The sequence below is a fragment of the Myotis nattereri genome, assembly GCF_964212035.1.
Source record: "Myotis nattereri genome assembly, chromosome: 6".
In the NCBI taxonomy this organism is placed as follows: domain Eukaryota; kingdom Metazoa; phylum Chordata; class Mammalia; order Chiroptera; family Vespertilionidae; genus Myotis; species Myotis nattereri.
In genome coordinates, this window is record NC_138081.1 from 97,177,308 (window position 1) to 97,199,655 (window position 22,348).

The following is a 22,348-nucleotide window of genomic DNA, read 5'->3' on the forward strand; positions in this document are numbered from 1 at the left end:
TACTGGCGCTGAGCTCTGCACGCCCGCCCGTCTTCCAGATGGGAAGCGCCCCCTTAACCACACGGAACGTTGATTTTCCTAATTATATATGTTTCCTGTTAACAGATTTACTAGTTGGCTGTTAATTTTAATTTGTGTATTTTAAAAATCAAATTGATTGGGGTGACATTGATCAACATGAACATATAGGCTTCAGGTGTGGGTTTCTATGTTACAAGATCTGTATGTTGCACCGTGTGCCCACCACCCAAAGTCAACTCTTCTGCTGTCACCATATATTAGGCCCCCCTCCCCGCGCCCCCTGCCTTCCCTCTGGCAACCACCACACTGTTTGTGTCCACGGTTCCAGTCCGGTCAGCTGCTTCCACTCGAGCTCTGATACACCCTCCGTCTAACAGCCGTCCTTGTCTCCTCATTCGCAACTAACCCACTAGCCACCCCTCACACACACACATTTCTCTCAACCCATCCTCACCTCGCAGCATCGATACGTTTCTCCCAGAGATGTGACCCCAGGAAGGCAGACACGTGCCTGCTTTACATTGACATTCTCCCAGCACCAGGCCCTGGAAGGTTTTAAGTAAGTGTTCTGGAATTTAATTATAATAATATATAGAACCTGAACTTCCCCAAAGTCAAAAGAAAAATTACGACTGCACCCGAGTGCTTAGGGGAGCAGGTGCTCATGTTTCACGGGAAGCAGAGAAGGCGTGTTTCGGAATGAAAAACGACTCCGCAGAGCTCTGCGGCTCTAAGACTCTGTGTCGCCACCCCCATCCCACCCAAGCATCCCGTTTCTTAAATCAAGCTCGGGAGATGCTGTAAATTGATACAGACAGAGCCTAAACATTGTGGATGCCTTTAAAACACTTTGTAGGGGGGGAAAAATCTCCCGAATCACTATGCATTTTTGCTAGCAAATGAACCGTCCAATTTTATGACAAAAAGGAGACGGGCTGAATATATTAATGTGAGATCAGCCCCAAGGCAATTTTAATAGCAAAAAAGTCGCCGGAGCTTATTTAGATAAGCCCGCTCTCTATGTAATGATCATAAAATACAGAACAGCTTTCATTTCCCACCCAGTTCCTAACACGTGTGTGTTCTTCAGAAGCCCCCTCCACAGGAAGACTGGGATCAAACATTGATATTACAAGAAGGTAATTCCTTAACGATGGAAATATTTTCAACGTTCTGTTTTCTCACTTATTTCAAAGCAATAGCTAATGCAGAGCAAAATGGAAAAGAGAAGACCTTGCTATTTGAAGGTCGTGGGTGTTGAGGACAATGGTCGACTTGGTCCGAGCTGGCGTGCCCCTGGATAGTTCTGTGCGCTTCCACTTCCCACGCCTGAACCCACGCACGCCCATTCAGGGCCTTTTCCAATGAAACACGGGCTGAGTTCTGAACTGCCAACCTTTCCCCTTGTCAGCGTGTTCTCCTTGAAGATGATCAAATATAACACTTGCCCATTTCTAACGTGAGCATCCGCGCCCACACAGGCTCCGTGACCCCGCAGAGCGGCGGCGTTTTACCCTCCCCTCTCCCAGCCGGATTCTGTGAAAACCACTGTCCATTCTGGCCGGGCCACGTGGTCGATGAAGCCTGCACAGACCACAGGGAAACGGGAGGACATATGAGCACAGTCATAAACGTCCCTGTAGGGAACCAGGCTAAACAGAGGGCTTAGCAGCTGCCCTGGGGAAGAGACACACTGAGAGCCAAGCCCTGAGCACGTGAGCCGCGCCCGGCGCGTGGCGTGGGGTCCCCGAGCCCTGAAGGCCCCCAGCACGGGCGGGGTGGCGTTTAGTGAGTGCGACCCCGAGGGAAGGCGGAGGGGAGAGCTGGGAGTCCTGATCTGCCTGCAGGTCCGTGGCAGGATGCGAGCTCACAGGTGCCCGTGGCCTCGGGTGGGAATGACACGATGGACAGCAGTGACATCTCTGAGGAGAGCGTGCGGACGGGACGTATCTTCTCGGGGGTCGCTGTCCTCCCGACAGCCCAGGGTGCCCTTTGCTGAAATCACACGTAAATGTTCACTGATGGGGCTGGAGGTGACTGTCCCCGAGAGCCGGCGCAGAGCAGCGACTCAAAGGCTACGCACAGCTTCCGTCACGCGGGGAAGGAGTCACGGACGCCGCGGGGACAGCGCTGAGCGGCTGGTCAGCAGGGACGTCCGCTTTCATGAAGGGAGCGGCCAGACCCTTGTGTCCACGGCCGGTGGGCAGGGCTGAAGGAATGTGGGCATAAAACAGGGCACCCAGCCCCATGCACCACCCCGGGGAGAACGCTGAGCCACCGTAAGTTAGTCCCTCGTGTCTAGAGAACAGCGGCATGCTGGCCAGGCTTACTCTCCCTCTCCCTCACCTGTTGTCTCTCTCCAGCCACCTGCCGAACTCTGTCTGTCTCTCTGTCTGTCCACTTCCCCTGCACAGGTCACTGAGAGAGGCTGGGCCCCAACTTTCCCACTGAACGCGGCACGCAGCGAACGCAACGTCCCACACGGTCTGGGATGTGCGAGGACAAGGAAGCACGTCTACGCTCAAGGGAAACAGAAACCTAATGGCGTGGCGGGAGAGGGACACGGACGGTGGGGTACAGGGGGGATGTGTTCAGGGGGCTAGTGGGCGGGAGAGGGACACGGACGGTGGGGTACAGGGGGCATGTGTTCAGGGGGTTAGTGGGCGGGAGAGGGACACGGACGGTGGGGTACAGGGGGCATGTGTTCAGAGGGTTAGTGGGCGGGAGAGGGACACGGACGGTGGGGTACAGGGGGCATGTGTTCAGGGGGTTAGTGGGCGGGAGAGGGACACAGACGGTGGGGTACAGGGGGGATGTGTTCAGGGGGTTAGTGGGCGGGAGAGGGACACGGACGGTGGGGTACAGGGGGCATGTGTTCAGGGGGTTAGTGGGCGGGAGAGGGACACGGACGGTGGGGTACAGGGGGCATGTGTTCAGGGGGTTAGTGGGCGGGAGAGGGACACGGATGGTGGGGTACAGGGGGGATGTGTTCAGGGGGTTAGTGGGCGGGAGAGGGACACGGACGGTGGGGTACAAGGGGATGTGTTCAGGGGGTTAGTGGGCGGGAGAGGGACACGGACGGTGGGGTACAGGGGGGATGTGTTCAGGGGGCTAGTGGGCGGGAGAGGGACACGGACGGTGGGGTACAGGGGGCATGTGTTCAGAGGGTTAGTGGGCGGGAGAGGGACACGGACGGTGGGGTACAGGGGGCATGTGTTCAGGGGGTTAGTGGGCGGGAGAGGGACACAGACGGTGGGGTACAGGGGGGATGTGTTCAGGGGGTTAGTGGGCGGGAGAGGGACACGGACGGTGGGGTACAGGGGGCATGTGTTCAGAGGGTTAGTGGGCGGGAGAGGGACACGGACGGTGGGGTACAGGGGGCATGTGTTCAGGGGGTTAGTGGGCGGGAGAGGGACACGGACGGTGGGGTACAGGGGGCATGTGTTCAGGGGGTTAGTGGGCGGGAGAGGGACACGGACGGTGGGGTACAGGGGGGATGTGTTCAGAGGGTTAGTGGGCGGGAGAGGGACACGGACGGTGGGGTACAGGGGGCATGTGTTCAGAGGGTTAGTGGGCGGGAGAGGGACACGGACGGTGGGGTACAGGGGGCATGTGTTCAGGGGGTTAGTGGGCGGGAGAGGGACACAGACGGTGGGGTACAGGGGGGATGTGTTCAGGGGGTTAGTGGGCGGGAGAGGGACACGGACGGTGGGGTACAGGGGGCATGTGTTCAGGGGGTTAGTGGGCGGGAGAGGGAAATGGACGGTGGGGTACAGGGGGGATGTGTTCAGGGGGTTAGTGGGCGGGAGAGGGACACGGACGGTGGGGTACAGGGGGCATGTGTTCAGGGGGTTAGTGGGCGGGAGAGGGACACGGACGGTGGGGTACAGGGGGGATGTGTTCAGGGGGTTAGTGGGCGGGAGAGGGACACGGACGGTGGGGTACAGGGGGCATGTATTCAGGGGGTTAGAGGACAGGAGAGGGACGAAGGATGGGGTACAGGGGATGAGTTCAGGAAGTTAGAGGACAGGAGAGGGACGAAGGATGGGGTACAGGGGGGATGAGTTCAGGGGGTTAGTGGGCGGGAGAGGGACATGGACGGTGGGGTACAGGGGGCATGTGTTCAGGGGGTTAGTGGGCGGGAGAGGGAAATGGACGGTGGGGTACAGGGGGGATGTGTTCAGGGGGTTAGTGGGCGGGAGAGGGACACGGACGGTGGGGTACAGGGGGCATGTATTCAGGGGGTTAGAGGACAGGAGAGGGACGAAGGATGGGGTACAGGGGGGATGAGTTCAGGGGGTTAGTGGGCGGGAGAGGGACATGGACGGTGGGGTACAGGGGGGATGTGTTCAGGGGGTTAGAGGACAGGAGAGGGACGAAGGATGGGGTACAGGGGGGATGAGTTCAGGGGGTTAGTGGGCAGGAGAGGGACATGGACGGTGGGGTACAGGGGGCATGTATTCAGGGGGTTAGAGGACAGGAGAGGGACGAAGGATGGGGTACAGGGGGGATGAGTTCAGGGGGTTAGTGGGCGGGAGAGGGACACGGACGGTGGGATACAGGGGGGATGAGTTCAGGAAGTTAGAGGACAGGAGAGGGATGAAGGATGGGGTACAGGGGGGATGTTTTCGGTGGGTGAGGAGGTGGGAAGACAGTGGCTCAGGCAGCAGCCTGGGCGTGTTCCCCAGGGGCCCGCCTCCCGGTGCTCACACGGTTCCCTTCCACGCACCGGTGGCCTGACCCGTGTCGCAGGGGAAACGCAGACACAGGACCTGATTTCCAGAACTGGGTGGGCACACCACGGCCGCTTCTGCCTGCGCGCCCTGCGGGGCCACCTGCTCTCAGGACAGTGAGCGCCCGGCCAAGGCCTCAGGCAGCCGGGGGAGGCCCGTGGCGGGAGCTGAGCCCTGGCCACGGCCAGCGCTGAGGCAGCCACCTGAGCCCCCACCCGAGGCCAGCCCTGGGGCCCGCACCTGGCTGCTCCACGCTCCAGGCCCCCGAGTCTGTGCACGATCACCCCAGATCGCACTCACTGCTGCCCGGCGCCCCGCGTGCGGGAGAAGCCCCTGCAGCCGTGTGATCGTCCAGGCCCAGGGGACGCGGCCACACTCAGACAGCGGTCAGAGGAGACCTGAGAGCAGTGGCGTCTGAAGGAGTCGGGGTTCCGGGGAATGGGGAGGAGAGAGCACACCAGGGCGAGAGAAGAGACGGGGCTGTGGGAGCACCAGCCTAGGAGGGGAAAGGCGGGGACCTGGCCAAGTAAACACAGATGCACGCGGGGCCAGCCGTGGCCGAGCAGCTGGGCGCCCACCCTGAACCAGGCGCTCACGGTCCGATTCCCAGTTGAGGCCTGTGCCCGGGTTGCGGACTGGATCCCCGGAGGCAGCCAAGCGATGATTCTCTCTCATCACTGATGTTTCTCTCTCTCTCACTCTCCCTTTTTCTCTGACACCAACAAAAATATATTAAACAATACATGCTTAGGGAGGGCAGAGTCCTCCAAAACAGCACGGACAGCAATGCAAGTGAGAAGGAGAAGCATCAAATGCAAATCATGGAGGAGATAAAGGTAGGATCTCCTCGCAGGCGGAGAAAGTCCTTCAGTTTCCTGACCCGACGTGACCCTGGACCATCCACTCCGCACGGTGTTTGTGCCACAGAACACAGATGTCCCCAGTGAGCCACCTCCACACGCTCTCTGCAAGCGTCCCTCCCTCCCCTCGCCCCCCAGCCACCTCCCCAGCATCCCCTCCCCCGCTCCGCTGGGAGCCACCTCCCCACGCTCTCTGCAAGCGCGGTGCGGTCCCAGAGCGGCCAGGGCTCCCGGGGTTTAGTAGAGCCTTTGATTAGATAAGAATCATTCGAGGCGGAAAGCCACACCATTAAGTCACTTGACTTGATCTTCTTAGCAACTGTCACTTCAAATCCCGTTCGTCAGAGACAGCTGCTAAACAGCAGATCGATGGCGGAAATCTCAGCAACCACATGCGTCTCCTTTCATCGGCACTGAGCGACGTCACCCGCCAACGCCCAGCGCACGGCTGACACGCCGCGGGGACCACGGTCACCCCAAGCCCTGGCGTCCGTTCACGAGCGGGGTCAGCCAGGGGAGCAGGCCCGCCTCGCGGAGGCCGAGCCGCCGTCCTGACCGACAGACTGGACCCTCAGGATTGAAAGCAGCTCTGACAGCCCAATGGCCTCAGGACCCCCAGCAGCCGCGCTCCCATCCCGAAGCAAGCGCACCTGCCCCGCGCCCGCGGGAATCGGACCCTGCGAACGGCCTGACCGCGGTGGGCCCCGCCCCGCCCCGTCCCGGGTGGGCTCGCGGCCTCGGGGCCCCACGTGCCCGCTCGCCGCACGGGAAGGGCCGCCTGTGCCGGGAGCTCAGCCGCGAAGCCCCGATGTCCGCGCACAGCGCCCCCGGGAAAGGCTCTGGGCCCCGGCTCTGCCGCTTCACTGGTCCGTTCTCCCGGCCTGCCAGGCCCTGTCCTGTCACGGTGAGGTGACTCGGTGAGCACGGTGGTCCCTCCCGCCCCACAGGGGGTCATGGCTCTGTGGGCGGGTCACGGCTCTGGGGGGGTCACGGCTCTGGGAGGATCACAGCTCCGTAGGGGGTCACAGCTCTGTGGGGGAAGACAGGTCAGGGGCTCACAGTGTGGGAAGTGCTACCATAAGGGTGGGGCTCGACAACCCTCACCCATCTCTGGGGCTCATGGAAGGGGTCCCCGGATAGCTCCTGGCTCAGTGCACTCATTCCACAGGGAGAGAAGGTGGTAGACAAATGCCATGGCTTCCCTTGTCTACAAAGCTTTAGCTAAGATATTACGTCAAGCGACGTGGTGCATACCTTACAGACAAAACGAAGAACACGGAAACTCTCTGGCTCCCTCCCTTCCTAATGGATCCTCCGTCCGTCGGCGGCATGAAACGCCACTGACTCCAGAGAACGTCTGACGTCAGCGTTTGCCCCAAATTCTTTTCTGAAAGTGAAAATGTGGGGAGCTAAGTGGCCAGCCTTTTGGAGGAATTCCCCACAAGGACTTGGTGCAGCGACGCCCCGGCCTTTCGTCTGAGGCATTGACACCAGGCTGACTCTGACGAGCAGCTGCAGGTGGCGGGCAGATCGTAATGACACCACTGTCGCCCGTCACACAGTGACATGAGCAGCTCCAGAGGGGATGTGGCCACGAGAGGAAAAGAACAGCGGGTGATGGAGAGAACAGTGGGCGATGGAGAGAAGAGTGGGGTGATGGAGAGAAGAGGGGGGTGATGGAGAGAAGAGCGGGTGATGGAGAGAAGAGGGGGTGATGGAGAGAAGAGCGGGTGATGGAGAGAAGAGGGGGTGATGGAGAGAAGAGCGGGTGATGGAGAGAAGAGTGGGGTGATGGGGAGAAGAGGGGGGTGATGGAGAGAAGAGTGGGGTGATGGAGAGAAGAGGGGGGTGATGGAGAGAAGAGCGGGTGATGGAGAGAAGAGGGGGTGATGGAGAGAAGAGCGGGTGATGGAGAGAAGAGTGGGGTGATGGGGAGAAGAGGGGGGTGATGGAGAGAAGAGTGGGGTGATGGGGAGAAGAGAGGGGCGATGGAGAGAACAGTAGGGTGATGGAGAGAAGAGCGGGCGATGGAGAGAAGAGGGGGTGATGGAGAGAAGAGGGGGTGATGGAGAGAAGAGGGGGTGATGGAGAGAAGAGTGGGGTGATGGGGAGAAGAGGGGGTGATGGAGAGAACAGTAGGGTGATGGAGAGAAGAGCGGGCGATGGAGAGAAGAGGGGGTGATGGAGAGAAGAGTGGGGTGATGGGGAGAAGAGGGGGGTGATGGAGAGAAGAGTGGGGTGATGGGGAGAAGAGGGGGGTGATGGAGAGAAGAGTGGGGTGATGGAGAGAAGAGGGGGGTGATGGAGAGAAGAGCGGGTGATGGAGAGAAGAGGGGGTGATGGAGAGAAGAGCGGGTGATGGAGAGAAGAGTGGGGTGATGGGGAGAAGAGAGGGGCGATGGAGAGAACAGTAGGGTGATGGAGAGAAGAGCGGGCGATGGAGAGAAGAGGGGGTGATGGAGAGAAGAGGGGGTGATGGAGAGAAGAGTGGGGTGATGGGGAGAAGAGGGGGGTGATGGAGAGAAGAGCGGGTGATGGAGAGAAGAGTGGGGTGATGGGGAGAAGAGGGGGGTGATGGAGAGAAGAGCGGGTGATGGAGAGAAGAGTGGGGTGATGGGGAGAAGAGGGGGGCAATGGAGAGAACAGCGGGGCAATGGAGAGAAGAGTGGGGTGATGGGGAGGGGAGGGGGGCGATGGAGAGAACAGCGGGGCGATGCCTTGGTGCTTGTCCTCCCAGTGGGCACACGGAGCAGGTCTCTCTACCAAGCAGAACTGAAGAGGTGAGGCGTTGCCTTGGGTTTAATTATTTTCAGATTGCCGAAACACACACATGTATCACATGCACAGATGCATACACACATATGCATAGATGTGTCGTTTTGTTCTGTTTGTTACTGTGATTTCTGCTTTCTTTTTCCGCTGTTTCTGAATTTGTCCCCGGCACTGGAAGGGAATTCACCTGGAGCCACAGACACTGACACCCACCGCTCCCGCGTCTGTGGGATGAAGAGACGGAAATCCCTGTGCTGTGAGGACTCAGGGCGCCTAGCAACCTCCGCCGGTCCTGCTCCAGGTCTCAGAGGCTCTGACGTGGTGGATCGCGGTCTCGCTGGCAGAGCTGAGGGTCCGGGGACGGGTGCCTCCCGAAGGCCAGGCACAGGGTCTGACACCTGGTTTTCGCCAGCAACCGGTGCTGCAGCCACCTTATTAGAGAAGAGCCCTGAATTTGGAGACTGTATACTTCCTACTTGTCATGGAAAACGGCCTTCCACATATTAAATGTCACTCCTCCTCCTCCTCCTCCTCCTCCTCCTCCTCCTCCTCCTCTTCCTCCTCGTCCTCCTCCTCCTCCTTCTTTTTCTTCCTCCCTCTCTCTCTCTCTCTCTCTCTCTCTCTCTCTCTCAACATTCATTGGTTTGTAGAACCCCACAGTCATGGTGTATTGACATCTCGGTTTTGGTTTACAGGGTAAGGTATCTAAAACTAAAGAAGTGTGAACATAATCGGCAATGCTGCTTCTGTGGTGCCTGAAATGTCCTCTTTCATTTCCTCAGTGCGAGAGCTGCAAAGTAGCCTGGCCACCGAGCTTTCAGGAAAACAGGTGCGGCCGGCTCATCAGCTCGCACGGTCGGTCTCGGAGAGGATGGCCCGGGACACGGTGCCCGGCTCTGGTGACACAGGACGCCTTCCAGGGCGTCCGGAGAGGGGCCCTGTGCGCGGGAACAGCCCCACGACGCCCTCTCGCAGAGCAGATTGAGGGGGTCAGGGACGCATGGAGCGCTGGCGCTGCCCCCTGGCTCCTGGAAGGCGTGACTGCAATGGAGGGGGCCCACGGACCCTAGCAGGTGCCAGCACCGGCAGTGGGGCGGCAGGAGCAGGCCACCAGCAGAGCCATGGGCCGTGAGCACCCCCACCTGGGAGCCCGCAGGCAGGACACGAGGCGTGGCCAAGGCATCTCAGCCACGTCTGCCTCGCCGATCACACCGATTCCTTCTTACCCCTGGGGCTGAAGACGGCCAACACCTCTCTGTACCGCGTGCAATGCAGAGTGACACCTGCGCTGAGGGAAGGGAGGCGTCGTCGGAAATCAGTATTTCCTAAGGATGAGGGGCCCGCCTATGGAGCCGTGGGACGCTGTGAGCAGCACCGATCCATGGGGTACGAGGGGCCTGCTTCTCCCGTGAGAGCAAGGCCGCCTGGGCAGGAGCCCTCCCCCTGGGACAGGCACTGGGAGAGCTTCCGACCCGTGTTTAATGGGTGGCACTGCCGCCGGAATTTGTCACTCTAGGAGTTACAGCTGATGCTACACCCTGAAGCGGAGCTGAACCAAAATAAACAATCTGCTCCATTCTGTTCAGACTAATAGGACAGTGATGTAGGGCCCAGCGCGTGGCGGCGGCAACGGCGCGCTCGGTGCGTCCTACGTGCACAGCTGTCCTCAGTGGGGGATCTGGGCGCCAGTCAGTCACATGCTTACAGGGCTGGGCAGGGCCGGGGGGCTGGGCGGGGTTGGGGCAGGGCCTGGGCGGGGCTGGGGCCTGGGCGGGGCCGGGGGGCTGGGCGGGGCCGGGGGGCTGGGCGGGGTTGGGGCGGGGCCTAGGGCTGGGCGGGACCGGGACCTGGGCGGGGCCGGGGGCTGGGCGGGGCCGGGGGGCTGGGCGGGGCTCTGCAGACCTGCCACCTTTCACCTTGCTCTGCAACAGCATGGCCCTGTTTCGGTCACGGGGAGAAGCCTTTAAGCTTGGCGCACAGTCCTTTCTTGATTTTGGGAGCAGGGTGTGGGCGGCCTCCGGGTGTCTGCGTTGGGAGGTTTGCTGACCCTCGGGGGTGCGGAGTGTCACTGCGGCTCCCAGAAAGGGGTGCGGCTCAGCACATAAGCTCCCTTCCCAGCCTCCCACACACATTCGCACCGTCTCCACACCCGGGACATACTTTGGTCCATATTTGGTGACCTGCCAGCAAGCGGTTCCTCTGGTCTTTTCCACGCCTTTTCCCCACACAGAACGCGAGGTTTCTGTAGGGGAAGGTGGTCATTCCCTGAGACAGGGCTCCTGTGGGAAGGAGGTCTGGGCCTGCCCAGGTGGGTGGGGTCCTGCCACCTCCGTGCAGTCTTTCCTCAGCACAGCTTGCCCGGCCAGTGACTCCCCAGGGAGGACAGTGTCCCCTGGGGCCTGCTCCCTGGCCAACGCCACCCAGTCCTCCACCTCCCCTTACAGCACCCGCAGCTTCCAGAGGCCGAGCTTCCCCTTCTCCACTAATGGGGTGGTGGTTGGGGGTTTGAGGGGGTGAGGGGTGGTGGTTGGAGGTGTGAGGGGGTGAGGGATGGTGTTTGGAGGTGAGAGGGCGTTACGGGTGGTGGTTGGGGGTTTGAGGGGGTGAGGGGTGGTGGTTGGAGGTGCAGGGGGGCTGCTGATGAACAGAGCCAGGAAGGACAGCTGAGGGAGAGAAGGACAGCGGGCTCCACCCCTAGATGGGGCTGCGGTCCGCCAGTGGCCTGAGTTGGGCTTTAACATTCAGTTCACTTCTGCTGAGACTGGAATTAGGTAACAACAGAGAATTTACAATTTAAATCTAACTTTGACTCCTGTAATGAAGTCTTCATTCCTGTGAACTCATTCACAGCCTCAGCATCGGGCCCCTGTAGGATTCCGATTGATACGTTTCTTCATTTCCTAGGTTTCTTTTTAAATATATATTTTTAATCAAATCCAAAATGTTAAATAAACGGAAAGGCGAGAGGAGCAAGCGGCGATGTTTTTGTGTCTGACCGGCTCAGAGCGGGGCTGGGAGGGGAGGGGGAGAAGTCCAGGGGTGCAGGGCAGCACCCCAGGCGCAGTGTCCATTGGGCAAGTTGGTCCCAGGAAGGCAAGGCGGTCGGTGGGTCTGCAGTGCCCCTGCCTGAAAGTTCTGGAAGCAGCAGCTCTGAGAGATCTCAGTGCTTCCGGGGGGTGGGGGGGCATGGCTGGCACTGCGGCCGCGGGCGGGGCCTCCCCGGGATCTCCCACGCTGGTCGCTGGTCGGGGTGGACTCAGGGCCTTCGGTTCAGAGTTAACCTCCTGGTCCAGACAGACTGTGATGCGAACGCCTTGCCTTGTGTGTTTCTTTTCTTTTCTTGTTGTTAATCTGCACATGGGGCAGTTTTTCCATTGATTTTTAGAGAGAGTGAAAGGAAGCAGGAGAGACAGAGAGAGAGAAACATCGAAGTAAGAGAGACCAGGGCTGGGGATTGAGCCTGCGACCGAGGCACGTGCCCTTGACCGGACTCAAACCCGCGACCCTTCAGTCTGCAGGCTGACGCTCTAACCACTGAGCCCCAGCTGGGGCTCCCGTGTTTCTGACTCGTTCCCATCAGGGCGCAGGTACCCCTGTTGCGCTGACGGCTGCCGCTGGCCGTGTTTGCTGAGTGTGGACTGGGTGCCACGGGCTGTTTTAATTGCTTTGAATACACTGACTCACTTAATCCTTAAAAACATGCTGCGATTCAAGCTCTGGGATCCGCGGGACAGAATTAAGTAACTTGTCCGACACACCGGCCTTGAGTCTTAGCCCGACTGTAGATTCTCCTAAGGCCAGGGCGTCCAGAGAGCCGGCTGGACTGTAACATGCCCGGGGGCCGCGTCGATGAAGAGACTGGAGGCCTGAGAGCAGAGGTGTGCGGTGGGACAGACTGACCCCGCGCCCCTCCCCGCCCAGCCAGGTGCCCGGCCGTCCTCTGAGCTGCGGGACCCTGAGCTCCCCGGTCTGTGAAACGGGGTGCCATCATTTCCGTGATGCGGGACGGTCATGGGCTCAAAGGAGAGAAGAGTCCTGAGGCCTGAAGCATGTCAGCCCCGTCTCACAAACAGGTGTCCCGCCCTTCTCTCCCTCATCCTTCTGTGCCCAAATGCACCCTCGCCACGCCCCACCCCAGCGGCCTCACAGACCCTGCCCCCCACCTCCCGCCCCTCCAGAGCCACCAGCCGCCAGCAGACACGCCGGGCCCCGCCCCTGCACGAACACGCCCCCGCCAGGGCACAGACAGCCTGAGACCCCACGGGGCAGTGGCAAGGACTGCAGACGCCAAACACCAGGAGCAACCCACAGGGGACCCCGAAAGGAGCCCCACGAAGGGGTGGGGGATGGGAACACTCAGTTACCCGCAGACCCAGCTCCTCGGGAACAGAAGAGAGCGCCCAGTGAGTGGGGCAGGAGGCACAGGCCAGGGTGCAAATACAGAAACTGTACCTACTAGAACATTCTATCCGCAGTGACGGCTTTAGAGGAGCTTGGGCAACATTCCAAATTCTGGCATCCACGTCTGACACATTCAGTTCTGCTCTTACCGGGTGATCTGGGGCTACAAAGGCCACCGTCCGTGATGTCACACCAGGCCCGCTGGCCCACCACTCAGCACCGACGTGGAAAGTCGCTCCCCACCCGCTAAGGAACAGAGGCGGGCGGCCGCCCAACACGCAGACACCTCACGTTGCTGCCACCTAATCCTAACAGCAAGTTCACCCCAGAGGAAGCGTGTGGGTGGAGAGGCAGGCGGAGGGGCAGGGGCAGGTGGGCGCTGCGCACAGGGGGCGGGCAGCTCGGCAGATGGCGTTCGGGCATCGCAGGTGGTGAGCTGGCTGCTCAGGGAGACTCCCGTGTTAGCACATGATTCCAGCAACCAGAACAGCCCCTGAAGCCCGTGCCTGCTCATCCCGGGAGCAGGACCGCTCAGCCCCAGGCTGGGGACGGCTCCTGGACGATCGCCAACATCCGGGTGGGGAGCCCTGTCCCTTATAACACCCAGCGGGACAGAGGCGTGGCGCATCGGAGACAGTCCCTGACAGCGCCCGGTCGGAGGGAGCAGCACAGGTCAACGCCTCCCAGCTCGTTTCTCTCCCATGCAGGTGACAGATGCAGGAGTCACCTCGCTTGCACTTAGGGTTTGTTTATGAAATGGTGCTGATGTTATTTCAGCTCAAATTCCCATTTCAAACATGAGAAAGGAAGGCACACGAGAGGAAAGTGTTTGCAGGCCACCCTCACGGAGCAGACCTCAGGAGAGAGGGCCCTGCCCGCTGACCTCCGGGCCTGGACTCCGGGCCGGCCAGGGCGCCTCCTCCGCCTCCTTCCTCCTCCTGACATGCCTGTCTCCCGGACAGCCCCAGGGATCGAGGCTGAATGTTAAGTTCCTGCCAAAGCGGGTTCAGTCTCCCGTCAGCTGCCTCCGCCAGCGAGGCCCTTTCATCTCATCTGCGAGCAGCTCCTCCTGACAGCAGATCCGGGAGAAGGCAGGGCGACCCGCCTCCACATTAGAACGGGCTCTGCCCAGCTGAGCGCACAAAGGTAAGGTCGAAGGGGTTAATAATTCATACGCAGGAACGCCTAACAGGGCTGCATAATTTACGCTCCCACAAAGGCCCAAAGCAAACTCCACTTTATACCTCGAAAGCTGGCTCGGCCCTATGACCTTTCTTTTTTTCTTGTTTCTTTTTTATCAATTTCAGAGAGAGGAAGGGAGAGGGAGATAGTAACGTCCATGATGAGAGAGAACCATGGATCGGCTGCCTCCTGCAGGCCCCACACTGGGAATGGAGCCCACAACCTGGACATGTGCCCTGACCGGGGATCCAACCTTGACCTCCTGGCTCATTGGTCGATGTTCAGCCACTGAGCAACACCGGCCGGGCCCCATGACTTTTCTTTGTCCAAACCGAGGGCTCCATTACCCTCCCAGCCACCCAGGTTCAGAATCGGGGAGGCAGGACTTCTCCATCCGCCCAGCCGCTTGCGCAGTCATCAGCGGTTGGAATTTTGGTCACGAGGATGTGTCATGTTCTCTTCTTTCCGCTTTATTTTTGTTCCCAGTTGGATAATTGAGAATAAGGTTCTCCCTCTTCTCCCGCCTCGTCTGCATCCATCTTCCCTCCGGGCATGTAAATTATTGCAAGTGCAGCGTGACCGTGTCACTGCCACCGCAGACGTGTCCAGGCCCCCGGCGACTCTGCCCCTCCCTGAGAGCCCGGGTAGGAGCTGGGAGGGGCCGCTGGGCTGGAAGGCTGAGGCCCTGTGTGCACACCTTCGGTGAGGCCTGTTTTACAGTCTCTGTAGGCGAGGATGCGGAGGAGGACCCGCGGCTTAGAGAGCCAGGCGACAGGGAAGCAGGGCGCTGTGTCCCCCACCACCGTCAATGAGCATGAAGAAGACGAACAAAAAGAAATTCAAGTCCTAAAGATCAACGGGTGTCCCATGCTTACAGCGGCGGCAAAGAGCCCTCCCTTTGTTACGTAGTTGAAAGAAATGATAAAGTAGCAGCAAAGGCACAAACAGACATCTGCAGGATGGCAGACCATGTCCCCCTAAGTCACAGCCATGATCTAGCTCGGTCAACAGCTGGCCTCTTACACAACAGATTCATTCATTCAACCAATGCTTCCCGAGCAGGGGCACTTCTTACCCATTGCCGCGTTCTGGGGACGTGGGGCTTAGCTAGAACTCAACCCTATCACCAATGAGGAAATTATTCCCACTTCTCAACAACTGCTATGATGTGATGTCACACACTGACATAGCATCAAAAAGGGCCATCTCTCCCTTCATATACTGTCATCTAATGCATTCTTCTACCATTATAGAGAAATCAAAGTTTCTCTCTAAATCCTCTGTTTTTCCAATTTTTTGAGGTTAACGTGGATGATACATAAATCACAAACACTTCCCTCTTACCTCATCTGATTTCGCTTGATGAAGTCGACCGCAGCTAGACGCATACCTTTTAGAAATCTGTCTCAGTTCTTCCCAAGCGGACATGTTTGACATCTAAAGCACAAGAAAAACACTCCAGCAGCACCTCCCCGGGGGGTCTGAACTAGCCCCTGATTGTGCTAATGAAGCCAGGAGGTTTTCAAGGCAAAAGGACTAAAATAAATTATTCATAGCAGGTCTCTCTTTTGCTGGCGTTGGTGTTCCCGGTTTTCCAGGCCACAGAGATCTGCCATCTGATGCGGGTAAGCTGCGCTGCGGTGGGACAGAGCACAGTGGGAACTGGGAAGTAACTGGAACGTTCGAGCATTGCATTTTGCATTTGGGATGTTTACTCAAACGGGTCGGGCACAGGCAAGAGCCAGGAGCCGGCTCATCTGCTTGCCCTTGGTGTCCACAGGCACCTGGGGAGGGAGGGACTGGCTCCTCACGGAGCCGTGGCCAGTTCCCAAAGGCAAATGGCTCCCCACTAGCTCCTGCCCCAGACAAAGCACTCTATTCGGGCTGCCAGCCCAGGGGACCGAAGACTGTACGTGGGATGCTAATGGACTACTGGCAGTTGGCCACGAGTGGATGTTTATTATCTGTATTTTTCCTAATATCTGTTAAGGGAAAATCAATTTTAAGATCGCTCTTATGGGATTGGTCCTTGATAAGTAATCACTGGTGGAAAATGAAAGGAAGGTTAAATAACGTTCCACGAAACAGAAGGTTCCAAACATTTTCTCTTTCTTGTCTTTATAAAGGACTACTTCCCGCTAGATAATAACTTCCCTTCCAATGGAACAAAGTCTGAGACAATGTCCAGAGGGGCGGGAAGGCTTTAAAAGCCACAACAAACCTGGTCTAACGTCTTCATTCCTTATGGCTGACATGGCCCCATCTGCCTGATCAGCACTGGGGGTCCATGTGAGCAGCGTTCCTATTCTTTCTGGTTGGACGAGCTCCATATGATAAACTGCAGGGTGTGAGCCCCGCAGCCACCCTTCCTAGCGTCTCCGTGTCCATCTCGCCCCGGTCTCTCCCCACAGCCATGACTCTAAAGACAACTGAACCTATGCCGCAGGCTTCCCATGAAATGGGAGAAAAATGCACGTGGACGTTCAGGCCCAGCATCTGCAGATGAAGAGCTGTTGTAGATCACGTTTCAGAAGCTCCTCAGGAATTATACCTGCATTCCATTCTGCACATATATCATCCACTTACCCCCCTAACCACATACACCATCCTCTCACCCCTAACCACATACACCATCCCCTCACCCCTAACCACATACACCATCCCCTCAACCCTAACCACATACACCATCCCCTCACCCCTAACCACATACACCATCCCCTCACCCCTAACCACATACACGTAGCACAAGTATCTCACGTTCCTCTAACACATAACGTCCCCTTCTGCTGGCACGGGTAGAACTGCCAGAGCGAGCCTAAGACATGTCTTTACTTCTCCACCACAGTAAGAAGATCTTCAATGTGCGATGCCCAGGGACCATCAATATTTTAGATGAATCGCAGAGGAAAGATATCTGTGCAGCTATTTAAAAAATCCTTCCGCCTTTGAAGGTAATGCAATAAGAAAGGGAATTAATTATTAATTAACAACAATTAATTATTGATAGAATCCTACGTGCCAGGGACAGTGCTGCGTGTGTTCCTGGACTTCGTCTTCGGCCATCCTCGCTGCGCATATGGGAGGGTCCTGCTGGGGAGAATGTTTCAGAGGTGACCACAGAGCCCTGGGCAGCATGGACTGTCCCTGTTGTCTGAGTCAGAGACGGGAAGAAATGCCGAAGGGAGTTTTCTTGGGGAGGGTGAGTTTAGAGCTTGGAAAATCACCCACTCAGAGAAGTAGGAAGAGAGAGAAGCAGGAGAGAGAAGGCAGAGAAGAGGGAGAGGGACCGAGGGAGAAGGCGGGAGAGGGAGAGAGAGAACGACACACACACTGGCCATATGGAAACTCCATGGTCAGAGAGAAAGCACAGTATTGCCCCAGGAAAAAGCTCCGAGCTCTGAGGGGTGGCCCGAGAGGATGCCTAGATACCGAGCATTCCATAACCATCTGCTGCCCTGTGTGACTTCCCACCATGTCCTGGCTGCTCCAGGGTCTGGGGACAGACACAGGCGACAGGACATGCACACGCAGGCGTCCCGAGCTTACAGTGTAACTGGGGAGAGCCCTGAGGGCCAGCTGGGAACTTCACAGTCACCGCTGTAGTCATGACAACAACGCTGGAGGCTGGGTGCTCCTGCCATCTTCCCAGACACAGAGGGACACTGTCCATCCTCCTCAGAGGACAGCAGCTTAGGTGCCAGTGCCCGGGCTGGTGAGGGACAGGACAGGATGGCCTTCAGGCCGGCGGCAGCCCAGTCCCCTTCTCCCCGTGGCCCTGCGCAGGCAGGAGCCGGGGCTGGAGGAGGAGGGGCAGGAGAAAGGAGGGAGGGGAGCGAAGAGCGCCTCCGTCCCCATCCAGACGCCGGGACACTCTTGAGATAGTCTGTTGGAAAAGCAATCCGTCTAGGTGAAAAGACTCAAATGGAAAATTCCTCCAGACAGGGAGCGGTGTTTCCTGCTTTTAGTTACTATCAAAGGGCAAGCATAGCATAGGGATGCCTTTCCTCTTTTAAAACAATAGCACGCCCTGCTTTTAGAGAGTGAGAGGGCAAGCTGGGACAATTCCCTCAGACGCTGAGAATAAAACATAGGCATGGATCTCTCTATATAAAAGGCAAGTGACCATCCAACTGTCTGACCAGCTGGTATTTATGATGCGCACAGACCACCAGGGGGCAGACGCTCAACACAGGAGCTGCTGAGCTGCGGTGACTTGGCAGCGGTGGTTTTCGGGTGACACCCCCAGAACCAGAGAGGAGGGAGCCCGATTCCTCTCTGGGTCGTGTGATTCCACCTTCGGCCGTGGGTTGTTGTTGCTGGGGCACTGCTGGCCCCGAATCTGGTTTACTGCGCACTTGCCTTTGCGTTCCACACTTGCATGTGCAGGGCCCGATGCAAAATGGAAATGCAGGTTCCTCACTCAAAAACCGACAATTCCAAGATAAGCACTGAACAAAGCACATTTCCTTTAGACCAGCAGTCGCTAATCTTTCAGACCTCACGGACCCCCGGCTGGCGACCGCTACTTTAGGGCAGGACCGTGTGCAAGTCAAGATCCATCACACACCCATGCGGCTGGCCTTGCTCGGTAGGACCCCGAAGAATAAGTACACTAAATTTCACCTGTCTACCCTACTTTTAATGAGCATATTTGAGCAGCCTCCATTCTTTGACTACCTGAATGGTGCTGCTGTGAATATTCTCCTGCATCTTTTGGTGCAGACACGGAGGTGTTTCCATGGGCTACACTGTTATGAGCGGAATTGCAGCAGCATCGGCACACGCATGCTCAGCTTTAGTGGACACAGGCACTAATTTCTTTTTCCAATATACACCCCCACCCCAAGTTCCAGACTTCTCAAAGAGTTCCTGTTGCTCCCCATTGTCACCCACACTTGAAATTTTCTCCTTTTAAACCTGGGGGTGTGTTAAAGTGCAGATTCATACGCCTCACTCCAGACCTAACCAAAGCCATGCCAGTGAAGGTTCTCTCCAGATTCTGCAATCTTCTAGGCTCCCTAAGCGATTCCTCACTCAGCCACGTCAGAATCAGCCGTCCAGCAACGGGGCCACGCTGCAACAGACCAAACCCTGTTCTCCCTGCGTGAGGGTCAAACCTGAGTGGAAGGATGGGTCCTATCAAGGCTGGACCATTGCCTCCCAGACGGCTGAGGAAGGCACAGCAAGGCCACCCGGAGGAGGCCGGGCCAGCAACATCCTGCACGGCCGTCCCAACGTTCCCCGAGGCCGAGGGCCCGAGCTTCCCGCGCCGACCGTGGGAAGGGGTTTACGGTGAGGACCACGGGATTCCGTTTTCAAAGTGACAAACGGAACACTGAAAGCACACCTTGACAATGACCATCTCAGAGTCGTTTTCCATTTCAGTCCTCTAAATCTCATTTTAGATAACCAAAGTAAAATCATACCATTTTACATAATTATAGTGTATTTTAAAGCTTTTCTCGTTTGTTTGAAATCTGTGGGATGGCCACTTAGGAACAGTGGGCTGCTTTCTTCTCTGCTCTGCGTTGTAGGCTCCGCACATCAGACGTGGATGAACATGCACAGAACACGGAATTCTGTGGAAATTCGCTGTCCTTGGGGAGCGAGTGTGGAGCCTGATGCCACGTGCAGCGTAGAGAGCTGTTTGGGATTCAAATGAATCCCATTTGTGCTCTTTTCATGTTTAATTTCAGACGACACCTTCCGGGGATGTTCACGCAGACCCCGCTCTCTCTAAAACGCCTATTCACAATGCTAATAGACAAGGCATTTCCACATTTTATACGTTCAGAGCAGAACGTTATTCACGGAAGGAAAACTCCTTACGCCACCTGGCATGTGGACACGACGCGTGCATTCCTGTGTTAGGGGACATGTGCTGAGACACGAAGATCACCATTCCTGGCCACCTTCCCCCAATCATGCTTTACACACGCACATCCGCAGCACGGGCGTGGGCTCTGCAACACCAGCTCGATGGCTCCCCTTCGCAGAGCACCCACCTGCGATCCACATGCATTTATCTTCGCTCAGGATGGCGGGTGCCGGTGACATACACAACCAGAGGCGCGTCTCTGCCTCTCATTTCATCCCACACCTCCTCGCAGAGCCCTCTCCTCTGCAGGGAGCAGCAGGCACCATCCTAATGTCCGTCCCCAGAGCCCACCACCGTGCCTTCCACAGGGCCTGGCTCACTGGGAGGGTGGGCCTGGATGCTGGGTGAGACTCCTGCCTGGAGCCCGGGGCTCCGGAGGCAGCATCTGGCAGACATCTTTCCTCACCTGCCTCCTCCTCCGTGTCTCCACTGAGTCGCCGGGGACCATGGAGAGAGGACAGCAACCTGAGCTGTGCTTCCTGGTGTGACAGCCGCTGGGGCTACGCACGAACTGATGTGGACAGAGAGGCTTATAACCCAGGCGGTTACTTCTCACGGATCTTGGGCCCACAGTCCGAAGTCACGGCGGGCAGGTTCGGTGTTTGGGGAGAAGCACTCCCGGGTCTTGGACCACCGTCTGCTCGCGGCGTCCTCCCGCGGGGACGTGGCCAGTCCTCGGGGCTCCTCTGTAAGAGCACGAATCCCGGCACCAGGGCTCACCCTCAGGACCAGCCACCTGACCCCGGATGCCGTCACTGCGGGGTCAGGTCCGGGCGTGTGCATTGGGTGGACACAGCACTCGGCCCGTGGCGTACCACAAGCAGGAAGGTCACTGTTCTGGAAAAGCATCGGGAAACCTCCGGATCTGCCCCGAGGCTGGTGCCCAGGTGCAGGAGCCCCGGGCATTGCTCCCCCGTTACCTCCTGATCAGAACAAACAGCACGTGATGAGAGGGAAGCAGTTCTTTGGGGCTTTTCCCAATTTCCAAATGTTTCTCAAGTGAAAAGAAAACCTTCACACGGTCCCTCTAGGATGCACAGAGCCGAGAAGCCCTCCCAGCCCCGGCTCAGCCTTCCCAGGCCCCGGCTCAGCCCTCCCTCTATCGTTTGCTCAGAGTTCCCGGGAAGTCTGCCGAGAACCTCACTCCGTTTCCCTGGAACAAGGTGTCAGAGCGCCCCCCACACGGCCCTGCTTCTGGGACGCGCACAGCCAGGCAGCTGCTGGGACAGGCGCCGACATGGGGTCCAGGGCGGCCTTGGGAGCAACGACTGCTGTGTTTCGAGGGGCAGAAAGAGTTGTCCTTTTCTCCATGTCTGCGGCAGAGGTGGCACGGGGCGGGGGCTGTGTGAGTCCCCAGCACCAGGGCAATGCGGTTCTAGCAGAGGGAACAGGCCGATGGGCCCGCGCTTCCCAGCTGGGCCCGGAGGGGTTAGGGCCCCTCCTCACACACCACCAGTTCCCCGAATCCAACGGCAAACAAGGTTCCTCCCACATTCACTCCATGAGACCTAACGCCAACGCCTTTAAAATACGGGCGGTGATGCTGGACGGTCCCCTGAAGGCTGGCATCTGGCCATGAGGTCACAGGCGGCAGGTGCACACCTGCCAGGCCCAGGGGCCTCCCCGCAACCCTGTGGGTCCGGGTCCCAGTTACAGAGAAAGACATGGAAACCTGAAGGCCGTCTGAACACAGACAGCGTGCAAGTCATCGCCCCTTAGTTCTGGACCATTTATCTGCTTCCCGTGAGTTTCCGAGCAGCGCGGACGACGCAGCCGGGCGTGCTCCAGGCTGGTTGCGGCTGCTGGCCGGTGGCCCAGGAGAGCTGGAGGCAGAGACGGGCTCCGGAACCGCCCACCCCCACCCATCCCACCTGACCTGCTTCAAAATTTGAACATCGCTGGGGGCAGACGGTCACCCATTGTTTAAAATACTGCATAGGACCTTGCTAACTGCCTTCCTCCTAGGACAGAAGCAGTCATGTGCACTAACACACACGTAAAAACCAGAGTCCTGCACTGTTCTCCTTCTCACATGGGTGCTTTTGGGCCTTGTGTCCTCAGATTGGCATGCCCCGCAGTGTGAATGCGAAGAGCTTCTCGTGTCAAGTTCGTGGACGCCGAGCACACTGCGTGGGGCCAGGGAGCTGCCGGGACTCGCAGCGGCGTGGCCCTCGCTCCCTGGCAGAGGGGGAAGCGGAGGGCGTCGCCAACAGCAGCTGCTGGGTCTCCAGGAAAAGCCCGTCCCGCCCCAGTTCAGCTCCTTCCTCATCAGTTACCCCAGTTTCGGGGGGATCCTGAGTTTTGCGATAAGCCAAGGTTAGCCTCCATTTTCTCAAGTTTGTTGGTTTGGGTTTTTTTGAATATTTTTTTTATTGATTTCAGAGAGGAAGGGAGAGGAAAAGAGAGATAGAAATATCAATGATGAGAGAGAATCACTCATCGGCCACCCCCTGCAGTCCCCCTACTGGGTATTGAGCCCGCAACCCAGGCATGTGCCCTGA

General features: G+C 58.1%; 1 protein-coding gene across 4 annotated transcripts in view; it reads right to left on the reverse strand.

Moving 5' to 3' along the window:
* The window catches only part of PRKN (parkin RBR E3 ubiquitin protein ligase), a 534,115-nt gene that overhangs the window by 157,352 nt on the left and 354,415 nt on the right, over positions 1 to 22,348 (reverse strand). The window lies entirely within an intron of this gene.